Genomic DNA, 16820 nt, shown 5'->3' with positions numbered 1-16820 from the left:
TGACATGATCCACCTAAGTGCTGCGCCGCCTGCTCAGTGTAACTGTCTGAGCCCAGCCGAGTGATGGACAAATTACTGATGGTGTAAAAGTATGGAATGGGAAAATGTCTGCAGACCCAAGTTCCCTTAAGGACAGTCCACCACCGAAAACGTAGACATTCCTAACGATAGATGAAAATTATTTAGGTATAGGGCACCAATCTTAGTGTTTAGCCGCGTGCCATACAAGTTTTTTTGATAGTTCGTATGGAATTCTCACGGAACTATCCATTGCATCAAGTATCAAAGAGATCCTCTGCCATAGAATAACTGAGCCTTGTTGAGGACTTCTCTATAACATGGGGCCACACGGAGTAACCATACAATTGGCTAACGTTTAGTAGGACTCCATGTTTGATGTTGTCCCATGTGCATGAGGCTTGACCAGAGCCAAAGTATCTTTTGATACTCTGTAGAGATGTTTTGTAGGAAGCCACCCTCTTTGCGAAAAATATTCCCACCGGTCCAAGTCTTTATCACTTACAAATAATGCCAATAAACATGGTTCAGTCCTACAGATCTGGATGTTCTGGCAGTGACCGTGTGTGCACCAAGAAGATAAGTATTGGACGGTCTGAAATTAATGGATCCTTGTTTGCCAGATGAATTTGATGGAAGCTCACAACGTCCTGTCAAAGAGCGTGATCAGGAACATTATCTCTGCCCAACCCATAGCTTTCAGTGTAACAGTGCAAATATCAGGGTTGCCCACCTGTTTTTTTTTCTGGACAACTTTGCCAAAACTAATGTCAAACAATGGCCTTGAAGCTTGCCATGTAACAGTGCAAATATCAGGGGTGCCCGCCTGTTTTTTTTTCTGGACAACTTTGCCAAAACTAATGGCAAACAATGGCCTTCAAGCTTGCCATGTAACAATGCAAATATCAGGGTTGCCCACCTGTTGTTTTTTTTTCTCGACAACTTTTCCAAAACTAATGTTAAAACAATGGCCTTCAAGCTTGCCGTGTAATAGTGCAAATATCAGGGTTGCCCACCTTTTTGTTTTTTTTTCTTAACAGCTTTGCTAAAATTAATGTCAAACAGTGGCCTTCAAGCTTGCTGTGTAACAGTGCAAATATCAGGGTTGCTCACCTGTTGTTTTTTTTCTGGACAACTTTGCCAAAACTAATGTCAAACAATGGCCTTGAAGCTTGCCATGTAACAGTGCAAATATCAGGGGTGCCCGCCTGTTTTTTTTTCTCGACAACTTTTCCAAAACTAATGTTAAACAATGGCCTTCAAGCTTGCCGTGTAACAGTGCAAATATCAGTGTTGCTCACCTGTTTTTTTTTCTCGACAACTTTTCCAAAACTAATGTTAAACAATGGCCTTCAAGCTTGCCATGTAACAGTGCAGATATCAGGGTTGCCCACCTGTTTTTTTTTCTGGACAACTTTGCCAAACTAATGTCAAACAATGGCCTTCGAACTTGCTGTGTAACAGTATAAATATCAGGGTTGCCCACCTGTTTTTTTTCTGGACAACGTTGCCAAAACTAATGTCAAACAATGGCCTTCAAGCTTGCTGTGTAACAGTGCAAATATCAGGGTTGCCCACCTGTTTTTTTTTTTACTCAACAACTTTTCCAAAACTAATGTCAAACAAAAGCCTACAAAGTTAGCTCCACGTTTTGATGTTTTCCGTTGGACTCTCAGGCTCCATCACTTTGTGGGTCCACCAGAAAGTTCTCAGCTTTTCTGGTGGAGCAGTCAAAGAGTTATGACAAGGGTGGAAGGAAATATTGTTAGGTTAGGAGTGGACTTCACGGGAACGTTTAGTCGCCTTGAGCATTTTTATGGATAATATAAATATATAAAACTTGAACAATGACAAAAATCCTATCCAAGAAATTAAGATTTTCAATAAAAAATACAAATGTCTTTAATTTGACATTGTCTTATGTACAAATGTTCGACATTTAAGTGATGAAGGAATGTTTAATATGATGAGCAGGAGACGGGGAACAATCGAGCGCTCTCATCTTGCTGTCAGCACAGATTGTTTTTCTGTGACTTGATGATGAATGTTCTTCAGATGATTACCAGAACATCCTCCATGCTGTGCTAATACAATACATTGCACAGAACAAAATATTTTTTGACAATGGACAATGGAGTGTTTGATGGAGAACAAAATTAAAACATAATGTTACAATTTTGTAATTTAAAGACACCAACATTTTGTAGAATAAGGAACATAAGAAAATTTGGAAAAGTTCATGTCTTAGAGGTAAAAGACAGAATAATCACAGATTTCTTGTAATGGAGTACATGTGGAGAAGGGCACTTTGTTTTTAGGAGCTATTTGCCTTGGAGAGCCTTTTTCTAGATCCTCATGATATGATAAAGGTAGCCCGTAGGGTTGAGCATAAAGTTTCTCAGCAACTTGGTCCAGCGACCAAATCTGTAGTCCATGGCTGCTTTCCCAGAGCATTGGAAACCACCGACAACCTGCAATATCCCCTGTGCCTCTTCTCATTAGCGTAACCCGCAAGATCATCACATTGTGCATACATGACGTTGCAAGCAGTGGCATAACTAAGGTTCAATGGGCAAAATGTCAAACTGGGCCTCCACCTGCATGTTTGTCAGATGTATGGGCCCCTCAGATCCTATGAAGACATATGTGTTGGTCCACTCATGTAATAATGTCCCCCATCCTGCAATTATGTCCCCAATCCTGGCCCTTCCTGAAATAATGTCCACATCTTGGGCTCATTTTAGTACTAATATTCACCATCCTTGTCTGCTTCCTGGTATAATGTCCCCCATCATTAGGTCCTTCCAGGTATAATCATCTTGGTCTGTTTCCTATAATCGCACAATCATTGAACCCTTCACGGTATAGTGTTCTTCATCCTGGTCTGCTTCCTGGTATAATATCCCACATCATTGGGCCCTTCCAAGTATAATATTCTCCATCCAGGTCTGCTTCCTGGTGTAATGTCCTCATCATTGAGCCCTCCCAGGTATAATGTTCTCCATCCTGGTCTGCTTCCTGGTGTAATGTCCTCATCATTGAGCCCCTCCAGGTATAAATCCCCTTTCATTGTGCCCTTCCAGGTATAATGTTCTCCATCCTGGGCCTTTTATAAGTATACTGTTCCCCATCATTGGGCCCTTCCAGGTATAATGTCCCCTTCCAGGTATAATGTTCTCCATCCTGGGCCTTTTATAAGTATACTGTTCCCCATCATTGGGCCCTTCCAGGTATAATGTCCCCTTCCAGGTATAATGCTCTCCATCCTGGGCCTTTTTCTAGTATACTGTTCCCCATCATTGGGCCCTTTCAGGTATAATGTTCTACATCATGTGCCTCTTCCTAGTTTAATGTTCCCCATCATTGTGCCCTTCCAGGTATAATGTTCTCCATCCTGGGCCTTTTTCTGGTATAATGCCCCCATCATTGAGCCCTTCCAGGTATAATGTTCTCTATCCTGGTCTGCTTTTTGGAATAATGTCCCCATCATTGAGCCCTTCCAGGTATAATGTTCTCCATCCTGTTATACTTTCCCCATCATTGAGCCCTTCCAGGTATAATGTTCTCCATCCTGTTATACGTTCCCCATCATTGAGCCTTTCCAGTTAAAAACATTTCCCATCCTGGGCTGCTTCCTGGTATAATATCCCCATCATTGAGCCATTCTAGGTATAATGTTCTGCATTCTCGGCCTTTTCTTAGTATAATGTCCCCCATCCCAGGCCCCTTCCCTTAATAAGGTTCCTTATCCTTGTCTGCTTCCTGGTATAATGTTTCCATCATTGAGCCATTCTAGGTATAATGTTCTGCATTCTCGGCCTTTTCTTAGTATAATGTCCCCCATCCCAGGCCCCTTCCCTTAATAAGGTTCCTTATCCTGGTCTGCTTCCTGGTATAATGTTTCCATCATTGAGCCATTCTAGGTATAATGTTCTGCATTCTCAGCCTTTTCTTAGTATAATGTCCCCCATCCCAGGCCCCTTCCCTTAATAAGGTTCCTTATCCTGGGCTGCTTCCTGGTATAATGTTTCCATCATTGAGTCCTTCTAGGTATAATGTTCTCCATCCTGGGCCTTTTTCTGGTATAATGCCCCCCATCATTGTGCCCTTCCAGGTATAATGTTCTCTATCCTGGTCTGCTTCTTGGTATAATGTCCCCATCATTGAGCCCTTCCATTTATAATGTTTTCCATCCTGGTATACTTTCTCCATCATTGAGCCTTTCCAGTTAAAAACCTTTCCCATCCTGGTCTGCTTCCGGGTGTAATATCCCCATCATTGAGCCCTTCTAAGTATAATGTTCTCCATCCTGGGCCTTTTCCTAGTATAATGTCCCCCATCCCAGGCCCCTTCCCGTAATAATGTTCCCCATCCTGGGCTGCTTCCAATAATAATGTCACCCTTCCTGGTATAATGTTTACATCCTGAGCCCCTTCCAGTAATACCGTCCCTGTTCTGCAGCTCTTCTCCAACAAATTTTTTTTAAAAAAAAGTATTTTCACCTTCCTCCGCTCCCACGACATGCGGCGCCTGTGTGCTCCTCTGTAAGCTGGAAAATTACTTCAACATGCAAGTGACGGGCAACAAATTACATCACTGCCATGCTGGTACCAAGCGGGTCTCTACATTTTCAGAGGCACATCCAGCTGCAATAGTCACTGGAGTCGGCAGGTCCCCCTCCAGCATGGGCCCATTACACCCTCTGTGACTGGGATCATTACGCCTTTGGTTGCAAGAGCTTCCTAATCAGAAGCACTGAGGATCTAGTGGGTTTGCAGTGCTCTGGTCTGGCTTCCATGGACTGCTGACGAGGCCACTTGACCAAGGTCCTGCAAATCCTTTTGCTCAACCCTAGTATCTTGCCATTAGCAGAAGGATTCATGCAATTGGCCATATTAAGGGTCTATGCAATATTGTAGTCCACCCATAGACTTCAAAAAAAATCTCTCAATTGGTTGCAGTCTTAAGCGGGCTTTACACGCTGTGACATCGCTAATGCGAAGTCGTTGGGGTCACGGATTTTGTGATGCACATCCGGCCGCATTAGCGATGCCGTTGCGTGTGACACCGATAAGCGATTTTGCATCGTTGCACAAACGTGCAAAATCGCTAATTGGCGACATGGGGGTCCATTCTTAAAAATCGTTACTGCAGCAGTAGCGAAGTTGTTCCTCGTTCCTGCGGCAGCACACATCGCTCCGTGTGACGCCGCAGGAACGAGGAAGCTCCCCTTACCTGTCTCCCGGCTGCTATGCAGAAGGAAGGAGGTGGGCGGGATGTTACGTCCCGCTCATCTCCGCCCCTCCGCTGCTATTGGGCGGCGGTTCAGTGACGCTGCTGTGACGCCGCACGGACCGCCCCCTTAGAAAGGAGGCGGTTCGCCCGTCACAGCGACGTCGCCGGACAGGTAAGTATGTGTGACTGCTTTTGTGTGGCACGGGCAGCGATTTGCCCGTGTCGCGCAACAGATGGGGGCGGGTACCCACACTAGCGATATCGGGAGCGATATCACAGTGTGTAAAGTAGCCTTTAGTCACTAGCACTAGGCAGTCATGAAGAAACACCTACAGCATAAACATCTCCAGACAGGGTATAGCAACATTATGTAGATATTTTTTAAAGTTGACCATCTCCACCCATCTGAAGAGTCAACATCTCATGCCAAAATGAGAGGTAAAGAAGGACACATCTGTTTCCGGTGGTTGTTGACTTTGAACATTGGCTTATCGAGAGTTCTTCTGAGGCATCGGAAGACATATCTATGTTCTAAATTGGGATATCTTGGTATGGATATTCGATTGCCTTGACCACGACTCATACGGTGTAAAGCCTGCGATATACCTGAACTAAATAAACAATTTAGAGCGATGTTCAGACTGGATCCCGATAAGCAGAAGGTTTGACCTCATTTATACCTGGAAAAGCCAAAGCCCATGGGCTGAACTGGAAACATGTCATATTGTGAAGAACATTATCGCTTTACCACAAAATAACTTAGAACCTTTTCCAAAATATTTGGGTGTGTGTAATTTACTGGAATAAAGAAGGAGCCGTCTTCTTTTATGGGCCATTTATCTGCACTTGTCGACTTTGAACATGATGATTTACTCTAATTGAGGATCCGTCTCCAAGGAGCATAAATAAAATCAAGGCATGTGATGCAACTAATAAGTGTTATTAAACATGCGTTACGGATGCGTGCAATGCCATGTAACATGAACATTAGGACAGGGATCATTAGATATAATTAAAGGTTGTTGTTTTTAATTAATGGTTTTTATGTGCAACTTACTATATTCCGTTCTGCGTATGTGTCAATCACAGTAGGAGATATTCTGACCTGGTGCTGAGCACAGAATGCACCGACGTTTCTATGGGCTGCAATTTACTCATTTATCCGAAAGAAGCATTAAGTCATTTTTGTAATATTGGTGATCTTTTGTTTTTGTGACCAATGGGCACCTGGGCATCCTCAAATTGCAAGGCACAGGTACGGCTGCAATCCATAAACTGTGCACTGGTGGCTACTCTGACACCAAAATAAGCTACATATAAAACTGGTAATTTATCAAAAATTTCACATTTATATTCACCAAATTCCAAATTTTTGTTGATTCCATGTTGTACCATTTTGCTTGATTCAAAATGGCCGCCAAGAGATTAAGAAATAGAAAAAAAAATAATACTCACCTCTCCTCGGCCCTCACCTTCTACCTTCAGTTCAGATGTTTCTACATTTAGAGGAGGCCTGTGATGACTGTCACAAGGTGGTGCTAGACACTACTTGTATGCTGTTAATGGAGAGGTAGTCAGATAGGCCGAGATCATAAACCAGGAGGTCACGACAGTACACGGGGGCAGACAGAGACAAGGTGAAGATACAAGACGAAGGTCAGGGTTCCAGGAGAGTACGTACAGAATACAGGGAGCAGGCGAGGACGCGGTCAGGAGGAAGTCCGAGGTCAGAAGCCGCAAAGTCACAACAGAAACAGGGGAGGACAAGCACAGATGAGTAAACAACAGTCTGGTGACGAAAGACCAAGATCTGAACACTGAGCACCACGGGAGCCAACAGCACAACTGTAAACAGGAAGTACGACTGGTGGCGTCCTGAGCTAACGCAGTCCCTAAAGAAGCAGAACAATCCCCGGGTATGCGAGAGAACCTCCTAAGACCAGCGTGAAACCAGGTGCTGTGAAAGAACCAGCAGAGCATTCATCCTACAAAATGCTCTGCACCATAGGCAACATATACCGGCTCTGCAGGAGAGCATGGCAGAACAATACAGAATGTACTGCACCACGGAATCGTGACATGGCCAATCTTCTTGAAACTATGGGTCTCATTGGGTCAGCTCCACTAAGCATCCCTATGACATCATGGCATCTCGCCACCTCTTTTTAAAGACCATCCTTTCTATTAAAGATCATCTATCACAAAACACAATTTTCTTAAAGAGATTCTACTGTCTAACTAGTAATAATCACATAGTATTGATGGGAATTGTCTACTTTTTGGTAATGTCATGGTTGCCATTCGTGATAGTCTGGTCAGGGGAGCTAGTTGGCAAAAAGGGATTAGGGACGTGCGTCAAGTCTGGGATGTTTAAGACAGAAGCAGAATCGTCAGGCAGACGGATGGTCAAAAACAGGTCAAGCCCAATAACAGGAGACCATTAGGAAAATAGAAGCAGATCGACTTAGGTGAACCAGATCTAGTAAAACTATAACTGGCAAAAGGAAAATTAGTATACCAGGAGGAAAGGAGTCAACAGTCCACACTGTCAGTGGAGACTAACCCACAATTGGTTGGTCTCTCAGATAAGTCCCTATATCCTACAATATCTCACAATTCATTTGTCTCTCAGATAAGACCCTTTATGTGCTTGTCTCCTCTGCTTTTAGCTCTGACTTCTGGCAAAAGGAAAAGATATTTAGGATCTTAAATAGCCAGCGAACCCAACAGGAACCTAAAGGCAAAAGAAACAACAGGAGCCTAAGGACAACAGGAGCCTAAGGACAACAGGAGCCTAAGGACAACAGGAGCCTAAGGACAACAGGAGCCTAAGGACAACAGGAACCTAAAGACAACAGGAACCTAAAGACAACAGGAACCTAAAGACAACAGGAACCTAAAGACAACAGAACAGGAACCTAAAGACAACAGGATCCTAAAGACAACAGAACAGGAACCTAAAGACAACAGGATCCTAAAGACAACAGAACAGGAACCTAAAGACAACAGAATCCTAAAGACAACAGAACAGGAACCTAAAGACAACATGAACAACCGGAACCTAAAGACAACAGGAGCCTAAAGTCAACAGGAACCTAAAATCAACAGGAACCTAAACACAACAGGAACAACCAGAACCTAAAGACAACAGGAGCCTAAAGACAACAGGATCCTAAAGACAACAGAACAGGAACCTAAAGACAACATGAACAACCGGAACCTAAAGACAACAGGAGCCTAAAGTCAACAGGAACCTAAAATCAACAGGAACCTAAACACAACAGGAACAACCAGAACCTAAAGACAACAGGAGCCTAAAGTCAACAGGAACCTAAAGACAACAGAACAGGAACCTAAAGACAATAGGAACAATCGGAACCTAAGGACAACAGGAGCCTAAAGACAACAGGAGCCTAAAGACAACAGGAACCTAAAGACAATAGGAACAATCGGAACCTAAAGACAACAGGAGCCTAAAGACAAGACTTTAACTCCAGAGTTCCTGGCCAGGATGGTACCACTACAAGTCCAGAAAAATATCACATACGAACTTTGTTAATGAAAAAACACACCACAATGTGTCAGCTCACCTTTAAACCCCTTTTCACTCCTGCTTCCAATTCTGGCACGGATCTCTCTTGGATAGCATGTAGCATAAATGAGAAAGACCATAAATGATCCAGCGAGGGAAGGAAGTCCACCAGGTAGGAGTTATTCTTACCTAGTGGATTTCTTTCCCTCGCTGGATCATTTATGGTCTTTCTCGCTTACACTAACTTTATGTTGCCTGTGACAAACACGAGACACGGCTCCACAATGGAAGCAGAAAGAAAGATGGCAGACATTGACACAAATGTGACATGTAATTCCTTGAAAAATATTGTGGTAAGGTCAACGGTCATCCTAATGAGAGGTGTTCCAGATGTTTACATAAAAAGGCATTGTTCATGTAAGGTTTTAGAGCACTACTGGAGGAAACTTTGAAAATGTCATAGAGATATGTGAGAAGTTTTGACCGGTGTGAGACCAAGAAGCAGAAGATCTCCTTCGAATCTGAACATGGGTTCTACGGAAGTCTATGAGTACGTCTTGTCTCGGAGAATAGCAACATTCGACTGACTGCTCCTTCCCCTTAATTTTAGTGATCGTGAGGGTCTCGGCACCTGGATTGACAATTTAACTTTAGGTCCCAGTTTAGTTTTTTAACTGATCAAAAGGGTTTTTTTTACTGTGTATTAAAAGGTCAGAATAAACATCTGGAAATATCTGTTGGAGCTGCCACTGAATAATTCCCAGACAAGGTCTATTTCTAAGAAGTCAGTCAATGGAGTATTTTCTTGAAGAACATCTGAAGTTCTTACATCAGTCACATCGGGATTTCATACAGGGTTTCGCAGCCAGCGCTGTGCGCACTCCCCTCGTAGATATAGAAGAGGTCCTTTCTAATTTGGCATCCATCATTGGAGAGCATAAATGTTTGTTTTAATCAAGGTATTTATACATATGTCTGGTGGGGCATGTTTATGTATAAATGTATTGCTCTGTGCACCGTGCCAAGCGGAAATGCCATAGTGAGTATGACAGTGAAAGGTATGAGAAGCAAAATAATATAACTCCTTCCAGAGAATTCGCACAAAATCACTCATTCCTCGGGACCAGAGACTCAATATTTTTGAATGTTGTATGAAAGAACTATTGTTTCCAACCGGGAGATCACGTTTCCCTTAATTTTTACAGGAGGAGCTCAGAAATCAAGAAGACCACCAAGTTTTGGATTGTTTATTAGTGACTGTCTGAGTTACTGCCCTTTGGCAAAAAGAAACTTCCCAAGTACCGCTAATAATTGGTTCGAAAACATAAACGGGGAGATTGAGTTTCCGCTGCACTGTAATGTCACAGAATGATTCCATGAATGAATCTCTATTGTCGCAGTGTGGTGATGATGATTGGACGGTGAATCCAGATAGCTGGAATATCCACATGGTCCTGCGAGGAGGGGGCAGGATTGGGGGGCTCATACTGGGAGAAGGGGGGAGGGCAGGAATGGGGGACTCATACTGGGAGAAGGGGGAGGGCAGGAATGGGGGGCTCATACTGGGAGGAGGTGGGGCAGGAATGGGGGGCTCATACTGGGAGAAGGGGGGAGGGCAGGAATGGGGGCTCATACTGGGAGGAGGTGGGGCAGGAATGGGGGCTCATACTGGGATAAGGGGGGAGGGCAGGAATGGGGGGCTCATACTGGGAGGAGGTGGGGCAGGAATCGGGTGCTGATACCTGGAGGAGGAGGGCAGGAACAGAAGGCTTATTCTGGGTGGAGGGGGGCAAGAACCGGGGGCTCATTCTAATAGGAGGGGGGCAGGAATAGGGGGTTCAATCTAGTAGAAGGGGCGAGCAGTAATGGGAGGCTCATTCTAAGAGGACGGGGGAGAGCAGAAATAGGAGGCTCATTCTGGGAGAAGAAGGGTGGAATGGGCGGAGACAATAAGGGGTGTAGCAATAAGGGGTTCATTCTGGTAGGAGGGGTGGGCAGTAATGGGGGCTCATTCTAGGAGGAGGTGGAAAGCAGAAATAGGGGGCTCATTCTGGGAGAAGGAGGGAAGCAATGGTGGCTCATTCTAGGAGGAAGGGTGGGCAGGAATAGGGGGCTCATTCTGGAAAGGGGTGTAGTAATGGGGGGCTCATTCTAGGAGGAGGTGGGAAGACAGGAATGGGGGGCTCATTCTGGAAGGTGTGGGTGCAGGAATGGGGGGATCATTCTGTGAGGAGGGGATGCAGGAATGGGGGGCTCATTCTGGGAGGAGGGGGGGCAGCAACAGGGGGCTCATTCTGCGAGGAGGCGAAGCAGGAATGGGGGGGCTCATTCTGCAAGGGGTGGCAGGAAGGGGGACTCATTTTTTGAGCAGGGGGGCAGGAATGGGGAGCTCATTCTTGTTGGAGAGCATCAGGAACTGGGGGCTAATTCCTGGAAGGAGGGGGAGCAGGCACAGGGGGTTCATCCTGGGAGGAGGGGAGCAGGAATTGGGAGCTCATTCTGGGAAGAATGGGGTAGGAATGGGGGGCTAATTCTGGGAGGAGGGGGGAGGTCAGGAAGGCTCATTTTGGGAGGAGGGGGGTAGAAATGGGGGGATAATTCTTGGAGGAGGGGGGAGGTCAGGAAGGCTCATTCTGGTAGGAGGGGGGTCAGGAATGGGGGGCTCATTCTGGGAGGAGGGGAGCAGGACCGAGGGGCTCATTCTTCTTTAATGTAATAATGAGCGCTGTGTTGATATTAGAGAAGAAATGCTTTTGTAAGTCATTTTCTTCCATGTCTGACATTTCCTCTGGGCGCTGAGTAAATATTTGGGGTCTTACAGAGCTCGGAGACCTTCGCTATATTTAAGGATCTCAGCTGCAGCAAAAAGTGACGATGGAAATGGATAAATATGATTATATAACTGCTGCCGGACAATAACTGGAAAGGCACAAAATGAGTCTAAATTCACCAAGAAATAAAGAAAAATCAACGAGCATTTACTGAAAAAATAATTAATTTGAAAGGTATCCCCAAAAATTCAAAGGATAAGGGATAAGTTACTGATCGCTGGAGGTCCGACTTCTGCAAAGCCCGGCATTACTGAGATTGTGGAGGCTTCCGCAAAAGTGTGTGTGTAGCCTCCGCTCCATTCATTGTCTATGGGACTGATGGAAATTGGTAAACGCTGCACTCGACAGTCCCAAAAATAATGAATTTAATTAAAGAGATATGACCATTTAGCCTAAGCAGGTTCAGACTTGTTGTTTAAAAAAATTATAATAAAAAAATGCTCCATATCACCCCCGACCCCCCTCCGCTCCCATTCCGATACACTCATACCCGGTGCCCACTGGTCCATATTTCCTGAGCCTCTCTTGACACACCGAAAATAGCTAAAAATGTGTGGCGCCCTAGGACCTGGTCGCCACAACAGCATTGCCCTCCCAAAGGGTTAATGCTGAGCCTGGAGGTAATTGGGAGATCCATTGGCCAGCAGGTTTAACACCCAACACAGTTCTCCCTCCGGCCAGCAGGGGGAGCTCTGAACCTGGAATTCCAGGGAGCCTTCCTCTACCTGACCAGAGGGAGGAAGTGGAGTCAGTCTGAAGGGAGTAGTGGAAGTGAACAGACGCAGAGTGAGCTGTCCTGTGAATCTGGGGCCTGGAGCTGGAGCAGCTTGGCCCAGAGAAGCAGGAATAGCTGAGAGGCAGCAGAGAGACTCAGACATCGGAGTCTGTGGTTGCCAGGGTATAAAATCCGTCCCTGGTAGCCGAGTCCGAAGGGCAGGAGAGCTGCAAGCCCCTGGCCCAGAAACATCCAAGGTACAGCTGTAGCATCAGGGCCCGGTGTGGACTCCAGCGGAGAAGCACCAGAGAGAGGGTCTGCGCAGCCACCTACAGAAAGAAGGGACGTGCTATTGGTCCCAGCAGCGAAGAGGGCCATTGCTGGATTCAGAGAAGCAGGGTCCTATCATCACAAAGCAAAGTACAGGAGTAGGCCTCATACTCAGCTGGCCAGAAAGATCATCCCAAGTACTTCCAGGCCGACCGGATCCCCATCACCACCTGTAACGGTCTCCCAGGACTGGACTGTTCCCAGAGTAAAAGAGGAGAAGGTAAAGAGACTGTTGTTTGTGCCTGGTTCTTTCCTCGCCTGTCGGCCCTGCACCGTGTTAGCCACACAACACCATAGACTTTCACGGGCACCAACGGTATCCCGGGGCATCGCTCCACCTGTGGGGAGCAGTACCATCATAGCTGCCATAACATCACCCCGGAGTTCTCCCATAGCAGCGGCGGCTTAATAGCCGCATACCACAGGTGGCGTCACGAACATTAACTTTAACTCATCAGCCACATATTCAACTGACACCCACCAGGGCCACGGAGCCGGGCCCAGCCACCACTGACTACCACCGGACTAGTCCGGCCCGGCACCGGGTGTCCCATAGCCCTGGGGTGGGCGAGTCAACTTTGGCGTCACGAACAGGATTTCGTGCCCGGTCACACCGGGTACTGTGCGCCTGAAGAATTGCGCTTTAAAGACTGTATTACTGCGTGTTTCACTGTTTGAAAACTGCCGCCGCCATTAGCCTCACTGAGCGCAGGAAGAAGGGGGGCGTGCCTGACAAAGAGCGCGAAGGGAGCGCGCCATCAGAGCAGAGCGCTGTTAACCCCGCGCGACCCAGAAGGAAATTTGAAAAGTGAACGGAGCCTGGTAAGGTTCACTAAGGGGGAGGAAGATGTCCGACGCAGAGGGAGGGCAGGTGGCTGCCATAGCCCGAGACGCCGCAGCACCAGCCGAAGCGATCCCTGTCGCCGTCGCCCCATCCCCCGCTGTAGCGCCGGTAATGCCGATCACCATGCCGTACATACCGGGCGCAGAATGGCTGCCGCAGTACTCCGGGGAGTCCCATACCTTGAGCGACTTCAGAGAAAGCCTGCACAGCTTGTTCCGGGTGTATCCGCTGACTGAGAGCCAGAAGGTGGGCATATTAATGGGACAGCTAGCCGGCGCAGCCCAGCGTGAAGTGAAGTCCTGGCCTGATACAGATAAAGGGACAGTAACCCAGATACTGGCCAAGCTAAAGAGTACTTTTGACACCCGCACCGCAGCAGAGATAAAGATGAGATTCTTTGGGTGCAAGCAGCGGGCCACAGACAGCATAAGGGACTATGCCCTAAACCTGCAAGAGGCCCTGAAAGCGGTTAAACAAGTGGACCCAGAGAGTGTACGTGAGGAACACAAACTCCTAACTGAGCAGTTCATAGAGGGGCTCCTGTCAGATGCCCACAGGACCCAGCTGCGTATCATGGTCCTGCAGAACCCTGCTCTGGACTTTGCAAAGTTTAAGGACCAGGCCATCCGGGTACTGAGAGAATCTACACCGAATGACCCAGTACCCCTCCGGCCTCTTGCTATCACGTACCCCGGGGTGGTGCCTGCAACACGAGCCACTGCAGGGGCTGAGGCGCAGTCCCTGGATAAGGATCCCACTGCAGAGCTCAGACAGCAGGTCCAGGAGCTGACCAAGACTGTAGCTGCCCTTGCCAAGACCGTGCAGTCTCTACAAGTGACCCCATCGCCTGCAAGAATCGAGTTGGCCTCCAGCCCAGATGACGTCCCATGGATGCGACAGAGGAGGGTTCCGCCGACCCGAGGCAGAGACACAGACCGGTATGATTCAACGGGACAACCGATCTGCCGCCGCTGCAGCCAGGCGGGCCACATTGCACGATACTGTCCTTTAAATGGGCCGAGCCTGGGGCCAGGAGCCGACCCCCAGGTGTGAGGAAGCCCGGCTCGACCCCCAGCCGCAGCAAGTATGTGGGAGGACGACCGGTCCTTCCTATTGTGCTGGATGGGATCCCTTTGAATGCCCTCCTGGATACGGGGTCCCAGGTAACAACCATCCCCTACAAACTGTACAAAAGATATTGGGCTGATTCAGACATTGACCATGGCCCAGATGATGATTTAACAATTGTGGCCAGTAATGGTCAGCCCTTACCTCAAATTGGGTACAAAGAAGTAACCATTAAAGTGGGGCGGGTAGAATTGCCATGTCAGGGGATGATAATTGTAGATATTGATCGCAAAGAATCTGACCCATTGGTAACCATTGGTACAAATGTGATAGAAAATTGTGTTGCCGAAGTGATAATTTTGTTGCAACAGGCGTCTGAAACTGCCAGCTCCGGGCAGCAGCGTGCCCTACAGAGGGAGATCAGAGCCCTGATGAGGAGGCAGCAGGTAGAGCTGGCCGGAGGAGAAATTGGCAGTGTGAGGGTAAGTGACCCCCTCCCCATTGCAATACCCCCAAGAAGTGAAATGTTGATATGGTGTCGGGCAGCAATAGGCCTCAAGGGTCAGGATTACCATGCCTTGGTAGAACCGGTGTATTCAGACAGCAGGCCTGGAGTCCTGATAGCCAGAGGGGTAGCAGACGTCCGCAAGGGGAGAGTGCCCATCCGTGTCCTGAATTGTGGGGAGGAGGAAGCCAAATTGCCCCGGTACGCCACTGTAGCAACAACACCATCAAAGCAGTGGAACCCTTGATCCCGTCCGACCAGGCGGAAGACAATGGCTCCAAGGGGCAGCTGGAAGACTGGTGCCAAAACTTACATGTGGGCACCGACTCCACCCCCTCACACCAAAAGCATGGGGTTTACCGGGTGGTACAGGAGTACGAGCGGGTCTTCAGCAAACACCCCCTAGATTTTGGGCAGGTGAAAGGGGTTAAACATCAAATCCCCACGGGTGATCATCCTCCCGTTAAAGAGAGATACCGCCCTGTACCCCCCGCACAGTATCAGCGTGCCAAAGAAATGTTACGGGAAATGAAGGAGGCTGGGGTTATCAGAGATAGTTGTAGCCCCTGGGCAGCTCCACTAGTGCTCGTAAAGAAAAAAGATGGTACAATGAGAATGTGTGTAGATTACAGGCAAATTAACCGCATTACACATAAAGATGCTTATCCACTACCCAGAATAGAGGAGTCACTAACAGCCTTAAAGTCAGCTAACTATTTCTCCACCTTGGATCTCACCAGTGGGTATTGGCAGGTTCCCGTGGCAGAGGCGGACAAGGAGAAGACTGCATTCACGACGCCAATGGGCCTCTGCGAGTTCAACTGTATGCCATTCGGGCTCTGCAACGCCCCAGGGACATTCCAACGGTTGATGGAGTGCTGCTTGGGCCACCACAACTTCGAAACCGTGCTGTTGTACCTGGATGACGTCATAGTCTACTCCAAGACTTATGAAGACCACCTGAAGCACTTAGCAGAAGTGTTTGAGTCTTTGTCAAAATATGGCCTGAAGATCAAGCCGTCCAAATGTCACCTCTTGAAGCCAAAGGTACAGTACCTGGGTCATGTGGTCAGCGCAGAAGGTGTGGCACCTGATCCGGAGAAAGTCACCGTAATCAAGGACTGGCCAAGACCCACCACGGTAAAGGAGGTGCGGCAGTTCCTGGGGCTGGTGGGCTACTACCGAAGGTTCATTGATGGTTTCACCAAGATAGCAGCGCCCCTTCAAGATCTCCTGGTGGGCCAGCCAAAGCAGGCTAAGAAGCAGAGCCCTCCCTTTGAATGGAGCAGCCAACTAGAAACATCCTTTGTCCAGCTGAAAGGGGCTCTCACGGGAGAAGAAATTCTGGCCTACCCTGACTACAGCCAGCCGTTTGTACTGTATACAGACGCCAGCAACGTGGGCCTGGGAGCCGTGTTGTCCCAGGTGCAGGGAGGCAGAGAGAAGGTGATAGCGTACGCCAGTAGGAAGCTTCGGCCCACAGAAAGGAATCCAGAAAACTACAGTTCCTTCAAGCTGGAGTTCCTCGCTATTGTTTGGGCAGTGACTGAACGCTTCAAGCACTATCTGGCGTCGGCCAAGTTCACCATCTTCACGGACAACAATCCGTTGACACACCTGGCAACAGCCAAGTTAGGTGCGTTGGAACAGCGGTGGATGGCCCGGCTGTCTAACTTTGACTTTACCATCAAGTATCGGGCTGGCAAGAAGAATAACAATGCTGATGCGCTGTCCAGAATGCC

The 16820-nt window shown here is 47.6% G+C and overlaps 1 protein-coding gene across 1 annotated transcript in view; it reads right to left on the bottom strand.

The window, feature by feature from the left end:
* CACNA2D3 (calcium voltage-gated channel auxiliary subunit alpha2delta 3) overlaps positions 1-16820 on the bottom strand; it is a 1156773-nt gene that overhangs the window by 63372 nt on the left and 1076581 nt on the right. The window lies entirely within an intron of this gene.

This window comes from Anomaloglossus baeobatrachus, chromosome 8 (assembly GCF_048569485.1).
Source record: "Anomaloglossus baeobatrachus isolate aAnoBae1 chromosome 8, aAnoBae1.hap1, whole genome shotgun sequence".
In the NCBI taxonomy this organism is placed as follows: domain Eukaryota; kingdom Metazoa; phylum Chordata; class Amphibia; order Anura; family Aromobatidae; genus Anomaloglossus; species Anomaloglossus baeobatrachus.
Note: the sequence above shows the minus strand (reverse complement) of the source record. Positions and strands in the feature narration are given on the sequence as shown.